Here is a 7,966-nt window from a genome sequence, read left to right as displayed (position 1 = left end):
TTAATGACTTTTCAAGTCAGATTTTGGAAATATGGCTAACCAGACTTGAGGTTTATGCAAATATAAGTTGACTTTTTCAGATGGGTAAAGCAGGCTTCTGTAGACAATTGGAAAGCAAGAATGTCTGTCCTTTCCTCACATTGAATATTAGGAAGAAACCCCACAGAAAATCTTAACATTCGTGGAAAAGAAAAGAGTAAACTTTAATCTTAGTTCGGACCATTCACCTCAGTTTATTAGTAGCTAACCAGGCTCTTTTTCACATTGGGCCCCACATTCAGCTTCCTTAACTACACTCATTGAGACAGGGTCACCCAGGCTGAAGTGCAATGGATCACTCATAGCTCATTGCAGCTTTGAACTCCTGGGATTAAGTGATTTCGCCTCAGCCTCCTGAGTAGCTGTCACTGCAGGTACGCACCACCCATGCCTAGCTATTGTTTTATTTTTTGTAGAGATTGGGTCTTGCTATATCAGCCAGCTGGTCTCAAACTCCTGGCCTTAAGTGATCCTCCCACATCAGCCTCCCAAACTGCTAGAATTACAGGAATGACCCACCATGCCTGGCCCAGATCAAGATGTTTACTAACATAGAATCTAAATAGAGTGTCTTGGCTTCAAGTGACTTGCTTCACAATCTACCTTTTGTTAGAATGGATTAGGAAGTCATATATCTAATTTCATATTTTCCTTTATCAGACAGGAGCTTATACTATTCTCTTTCCATATTATATAAAACCAAGTTTTTTTTTTTTTCTTTCAAGTTCTGCCTAATAATCATGAATAAATAAGAGTGCCCGTATCTCATCAACTGGTTGGACCAAACGACTTTAATTCACATTAAGAGTAAGGGCTGATTCCTATAAGGGAAAAGTATAATGCTACATTATTGCTTTGTAGAATTTAGAATTCCCTCAACCCTATAACAAAAGGGGCAAATACAAGTATAGATAAATAGATAATGAAAAGATTGTGTATCAAAACATAGTAAAGCACAGTCAGGTCTAGAATGAACAGAAAACTTTTGCTTTGGCTACAAAAGCTGCTCCTAGATATTGGTGTAAGATTCTTTGGCGCAAGCCAAACAACATACTATAATTCCTTGAACAAAGTGAGATTTTCTGCTTCTGTGACTATTAAGAAAGCACAATAAAACAAAGCAACAAAACAAAACAAATGCCAACCAGGAAATAATTATTTTTGCATGGTTTTTTGAAATTAGGACTTTTTTTTTTGGAGACGGAGTCTCACTCTGTTGCTCACGCTGGAGTGCAGTGCAGTGGTGCAATCGTGGCTCACTGCAACCTCTGTCTCCCGGGTTCAAGTGATTCTCCTGCCTCAGCCTCCTGAGTAGCTGAGACTACAGGCGTGTGTCACTGTGCCTGGCTAATTTTTGTATTTTTAGTAGAGATGGAGTTTCACTGTGTTGGCCAGGCTGGTCTTGAACTCCTGACCTTGTAATCCACCTGCCTTGGCCTCCCAAAGTGCTGCGATTACAGGCGTGAGCCATCACGAGCCCGGCCTTTTTTTGTTTTTGTTTTTGAAATGGAGTCTTGCTCTTGTCCAGGCTGGAGTGCAATGGTGAGATCTCAGCTCACTGCATCCTCTGCCTCCCGGGTTCAACAGATTCTCCTGCCTCAGCCTCCTGAGTAGCTGGGATTACATGCACCCGCCACCACACCTGGCTAATTTTTTGTATTTTTAGTAGAGACAGGGTTTCACCATGTTGGCCAGGCTGGTCTCAAACTCCTGACCTCAGGTGATCCACCTACCTTGGCTTCTCAAATTGCTGGGATTACAGGTGTGAGCCACTGCGCCCAGCCTAGTTGTTGCATTTTTAAGAGAAAATATTTTGACTTTAGTATTGCTAATTCAGTAAGGAGTCCTTCTGAATACTCTCATAAATTCATGTAAATTAGGATTGTAGGTCTTTTTTTTTTAAAACGGAGTCTCGCTTTGTTGCCCAGGCTGGAGTGCAGTGGCGCGATCTTGGCTCACAGCAAGCTCCACCTCCTGGGTTCATGTCATTCTCCTGCCTCAGCCTCTCGAGTAGCTGGGACTACAGGTGCCCTCCACCACGCCCGGCTAATTTTTTGTGTTTTTAGTAGAGACGGGGTTTCACCATAGCCAGGATGGTCTTGATCTCCTGACCTCATGATCCACCCTCCTCGGCCTCCCAAAGTGCTGGGATTACAGGTGTGAGCCACTGAGGACTGTAGGTCTTATAAGGCCAGATAGGACCTCAGAAATCATCTAGTCTCACCCATTACATATTTTACAAATGAGGAAACTGATGTGACCTGCCAGGGTCATCAGTTAACTGGTGGTGGAACAAAGGGTATTGTAGGAGGTTCTTGATTCTTCGTGACATTCTCTTTAGCTTCTTTTGGCTTATGATTTAAAAATTAAGTATTTCATAAACTGTTGTATATTTAATCAGAAGGGGTCAATATTCAGTTTTTTATGTTTCAGAAATATAGAGTATGATAGTTACGCTGTTCTCCAAATATGTTCTGGCTTTCTGTCTTCTTGTTTCTGTTTTTTGATTTTTAGAGGGGGTCTCACTCTGTTGCCCAGGCTGAAGTGTGGTGGAGCAATCATAGCTCACTGTAGCCTTGAACTCTGGGGCTGAAGCCATGCCTGGCTAATTTTTTAAATTTTTGTAGAGACAGGGATCTTGTTGTGTTGCCTGGGCTAATCTCAAACTCCTGGCCTCAAGTGATCTTCCCGCCTTGGCCTCCCAAAGTGCTGGGATTACAGGCGTGAGCCCCTACCCCCAGCCACTACTTTCTAGTATTGCATTTACTGACCCCATGTGGTTGGCTGGCACGTTGTGATCAGTTTGACCAGTGATTTGCAATAACCTCTAAGTTATTTTTTTTATTTTTTAAATTGACAAATAAAGGCCGGGCGCGGTGGCTCAAGCCTGTAATCCCAGCACTTTGGGAGGCCGAGACGGGCGGATCACGAGGTCAGGAGATCGAGACCATCCTGGCTAACACGGTGAAACCCCGTCTCTACTAAAAAATACAAAAAACTAGCTGGGCGATTTGGCGGGCGCCTGTAGTCCCAGCTACTCGGGAGGCTGAGGCAGGAGAATGGCCTAAACCTAGGAGGCGGAGCTTGCAGTGAGCTGAGATCCGGCCATTGCACTCCAGCCTGGGCGGCAGAGCGAGACTCCGTCTCAAAAAAAAAAAAAAAAAAAAAAATTGACAAATAAAAATGGTATGTAGTTATGGTGTACAACATGACGTTTTGATATATGTATATACTGAGGAATGGCTAAATCAAGGTAATTAACATACACTGAGTAGGAGTTCTTAATCCATGAAGCTTTCTGGGGATCTGTTTCTGAGTGTTTACTTGCCACAGCATCCCCTGTTGAACCAGCACGGACATTTGGCGTGACTGAGAAAGCCCTTTTTGTTTTAAGCCACTGGGATTTTGGGGTTATTTGTAACCTCAGATTAAGGATGTTTTCTTAAAAGGAAGACAATGCTTCTAATTTAGCCTGTGGCATTAAAGGGAAATGAATTTAGGCCACACATTTGGCAATTTAGGGCAAAAAAAGTGATACAAAAATTTTTTGCTTATTGAGGGTTTTTGTATTTTTTGAGGAGGGAAAGTATCTGTAACTGTTATCTTTATTCTCCACTGCAGTTTTTTGTTTGTTTGTTTGTTTGTTTTTTTAAATCTCCTGTGGTAGTAAACTAAGGATGGAATTACTGTCAAAATCAATCTCAAAATTAAAATTACAACCAGGATTCAGTAAATTAAACTAAGAGTCAAGGAATCTGGGTCCTGGTTTTCATCTTGCCACTGCATGACCTTCAGTCTGTCTGGATCTCAGGACACTCACTTATCTATAAATAGGTGTTGAAACAAATCATCTTGAATATCTTTCTAGCTCTGTTAATCTGTAGTTCCAGGAAATCAAGTAACATGCTGCTAGCTATTTTGCGTTAGGGATCTTAAACACAATTTTAAAATATAAGAACTAGGTCTAAAGATATCTTGGTATAACAATTTAAAGAGTAATGAATACTTGGATTCATCTGAAACTTGAACTGCCCTGAAACATGATGTTTTGTACCTTCAGGGTCCTACGTCTTCTGTGAGTACTAGCCATGATTTTTTAAAATGTACTTTCACTGGGCGCGGTGGCTCACGCCTGTAATCCCAGCATTTTGGGAGGTCGAGGCGGGCAGATCATGAGATCAGGAGATCGAGACCATCCTGGCTAACACAGTGAAACCCTGTCTCCACTAAAAATACAAAAATTCCCCAGGCGTGGTGGCACGCGCCTGTAGTCCCAGCTACTCAGAAGGCTGAGGCAGGCAGAGCTTGCAGTGAGCCCAGATAGCGCCACTGCACTCCAGCCTGGGCAACAGAGTGAGACTCTGTCTCAAAAAAAAAAAAAAAAAAAAAAGTACTTTCCAGGTTTTTCTGATATTTAAATGTATTTTTATTGTATTTAAGAACTGTTTCTTTTTAGTATTCAGAAAATGTTTCCCAAGGATGTCGTGGAACTGTGCCTGTTTTGTTTAACTTGCTTTTTTAGTCTCACCAACATTTTCTTGTAGAGATGTGGATGAGGTTTTTCAGCTTTATCTAAATGTACCTTAGTCTTCCTGAGTTCTAAGACTTTGGAAAAATATTGACAGGTTCAACATTAGCCCCCCTCTCTCTCTTTTTTTCTTTTGAGACAGCGTCTCACTGTCACCCAGGCTGGAGTGCAGTGGCACCATCATGGCTCACTGAAGCCCTGACCTCCCAAGCTCAAGTAATCCCTCCACCTCAGCCTCCTGAGTAGCTGGGACTACAGGTCCATGCCGCCACACCCAGCTAACTTTTTGTATTTTTTGTAGAGATGAGTTTTTGCCATGTTGCCCAGGCTGGTCTCAAACTTCTGGACTCAAGCGATCCACCAGCCTCGACCTCCCAAAGTGTTGGGATTACAGGCGTGAGCCACTGTGCCTGGCCAGCCTCTTTTTTTGATGGAAGTGCAAAAATGGCTGCATTTAAAGGTTCAACTATCAAATATTTGGGAATGTTTTGTTTGCAAGTCAATTTTGGCTAGAAGGCTCAAGTGACAAAACCATTAGGATCAATTGTCACGTGTCCTGATGGTAAAGTGGTATCACTGGTTTCTTACTCTGGCTTTTTGACTTCTGTCTTCTTAGAACAAAAAGTAAGCTGGCCACAGAAGCCACAAAGCCATAGCCCCTGGCCGAAAGGTGCCCATCTTAATTATATTAATTTCATTGTTAACAAATTGTTAAAGGGACTAGATGATCTATGAAAGCCAGTCCAGTTGTTTGCTTTTTTGTAGACACTCTTCTGGATTGTTAAGTTTTTACTTATTAATATTTTATACTGCAGTTCACTACTAGAGTTAGTGTTGTAGCATCATACTCTTTATCAGAAATATTAGATGATGAGGAAAGTTGCTCATAATGTTGTCAGTACTCTTGATTATAAAGTATACTTTTCATAGAATCAGAAACTGCCTGAAAATATAAACCTATTCAATTATACTGAGCCTTGTTTTAATTCAATGGCAAATAAAATGCTGTTTACATAAAACTCAATTTTTAAGAAAGCAGAGTGGTGACATTTTGACTGGTATTACTTATTTTGCATTCCTTTTTTTAATTCTTTCTTTTTTTTTTTTTTTTGAGATGGACAGAGTCTTGCTCTTGTTGCCCAGGCTGGAGTGCAGTGACTCAATCTCAGCTCACTGCAACCTCTGCCTCCAGGGTTCAACCGATTCTCCTGCCTTAGCTGGGATTACAGGTGCCTGCCACCATGCCCAGCTAATTCTTTGTAATTTTAGTAGACATAGGGTTTCACCATGTTGGCCAGGCTGTTCTTGAACTCCTGACCTCAGGTGATCCACCCACCTTGGCCTCCCAAAGTGTTGGGATTACAGAGGTGAGCCACTGCGTCCAGCCTATTTTGCATTCCTAAAACATTATTTTCATTTTCTGCTTCATCTGAATCTTTCCCCACCCTGCCCACCTTTTTTTAGGTTTTAAAAAAACCCTGCCCGTTGGGAGGCCGAGACAGGCGGATCACGAGGTCAGGAGATCGAGACCATCCTGGCTAACACGGTGAAACCCCGTCTCTACTAAAAATACAAAAAAAAAACTAGCTGGGCGTGGTGGCGGGCGCCTGTAGTCTCAGCTACTCGGGAGGCTGAGGCAGGAGAATGGCGGAAACCCGGGAGGCGGAGCTTGCAGTGAGCTGAGATCCGGCCACTGCACTCCAGTCCGGGCGACAGAGCAAGACTCCGCCTCAAAAAAAAAAAAAAAAACAAAAAACAAAAAACACTGCCCGGCTTTTTTTAAGAGACAGATTCTTCCTGTGTCACCCAGGCTGGAGGTCAGTGGTGCCATCATAGCTCACTGTCGCCTTGAATTCCTGGGCTCAAGGGATTCTCCTGTCTCAGCCTTCCGGGTAGTTGGGACTGCAGGTGCATGCCACCACACCTGGCCATTTTTTTTTTTTTTTTGCATTTTTTGTAGAGATGAGGTTTTGCTATGCTGCCCAGGCTGCTATCGAACTCCTGGCCTCAAGCGAGCCTCCTGCCCTCGCCTCCCAAAGCTCAGAGATAACAGGTGTGAGCTACCACACCCAGTCAGAATCTTAAATGCAAAGGCAGTTTTAGTGTTCTTACCCAAAGAAATAAAAATAACCTAACATGAATACAAACAGTACTCGGCCATAGGAATTCTTATTAAAAATCCTATGTACACCATTCAGTGCCTTAAAAGACTGGAAATAGTTATCTTAGAAATATAATCTTATCATCTTAGACCAGTAATCCTCCTTGCTTTTAAATATTGGCTTGTATATACAAATTATTTATTTCCATAGGTTTTTGGAGAACAGGTGGTATTTGGTTACATGAGTAAGTTCTTTAGTTGTGATTTGTGAGATCTTGGTGCACCCATCACCTGAGCAGTATACAACGAACCCGATTTGTAGTCGTTTTTCCCTCACTCCACTCCCACCCTTTCCCTGAGTCCGCAGAGTCCACTGTGTCATTCTTACGCCTTTGCATTCTCATAGCTTAGCTCCTACTTATGCATGAGAACACCCGATCTTTGAAAATATGGAATCCTTCACGAATTTGTGTGTCATCCTTGCGCAGGGGCCATGCTAATCTCCTCTGTATTGTTCCAATTTTAGTATGTGTGCTGCTGAAGCAAGCATGCTAGTGTAGTATAGTGCAGTGTTGGAGAAGATGATTCAGTGTCTCCAGATTTCAGTTGACTTTGAAGAATGAACAAATCCCCAAGGCCAAGGTAATGTGCTGTAAGCTTTCTGTATATTTGCTAACCAATATACAGATCTTGGGGTCTCTGGATAGGTATGAGAGGCATGTGGGGTGAGGTATTTGGCTGACTCATCTATGCCACCACACTCACACAGCACTCAGCTGAGCTAAACCAGCATCTGCATGTCACAACTTGGGTGTCTTACTTGCCAAGGAGTGTGAATGGGGTGGAATGCAATAATGGAGGATGCCCTGAAAAATGGTCCAATTTGATGGTATGCGAGATATGTGCATTTTGCATGATTATTTTCAGCAGACACTTGCTACTTTAGACATTTATTTTTAGCCTTCTAAAAGCAAGTAATGTTGTTTGCTTGATTTGTTATCATATTCATTTCTCAGACTATTATTCAGGTTCAGTGAATAATATTAAGAAAATCCTAATAATTACATTATTCTGGGCTTTTAGTTAATAGACCCATAAGATTTCTCTTAGCAACTACTCACAAAGGGAATCAACTATATTCTTATAGTACTTAACATCTGAGGTAAGTGCAGGTATTTTTCATTCACATTTGGGAGTTTGTTTTGTTTTGTTTTTGTTTTTTTGAGATGGAGTCTTGCTCTTTCGCCATACTGAAGTGCAGTGGCGCTATCTCGGCTCACTGCAACCTCTGCCTTCCG

At 42.1% G+C, this 7,966-nt stretch overlaps 1 non-coding gene across 1 annotated transcript; it reads right to left on the bottom strand.

The window, feature by feature from the left end:
• Positions 1 to 7,111: 7,111 nt before the first annotated feature.
• Positions 7,112 to 7,214, bottom strand: LOC111541159. Its single transcript, XR_002731203.1, has one exon. It is a non-coding gene; the product is annotated as a U6 spliceosomal RNA (small nuclear RNA).
• Between the last annotated feature and the right edge of the window lie 752 nt (positions 7,215 to 7,966).

This window comes from Piliocolobus tephrosceles, chromosome 5, assembly GCF_002776525.5.
Source record: "Piliocolobus tephrosceles isolate RC106 chromosome 5, ASM277652v3, whole genome shotgun sequence".
Lineage (NCBI taxonomy): Eukaryota > Metazoa > Chordata > Mammalia > Primates > Cercopithecidae > Piliocolobus > Piliocolobus tephrosceles.
Note: the sequence above shows the minus strand (reverse complement) of the source record. Positions and strands in the feature narration are given on the sequence as shown.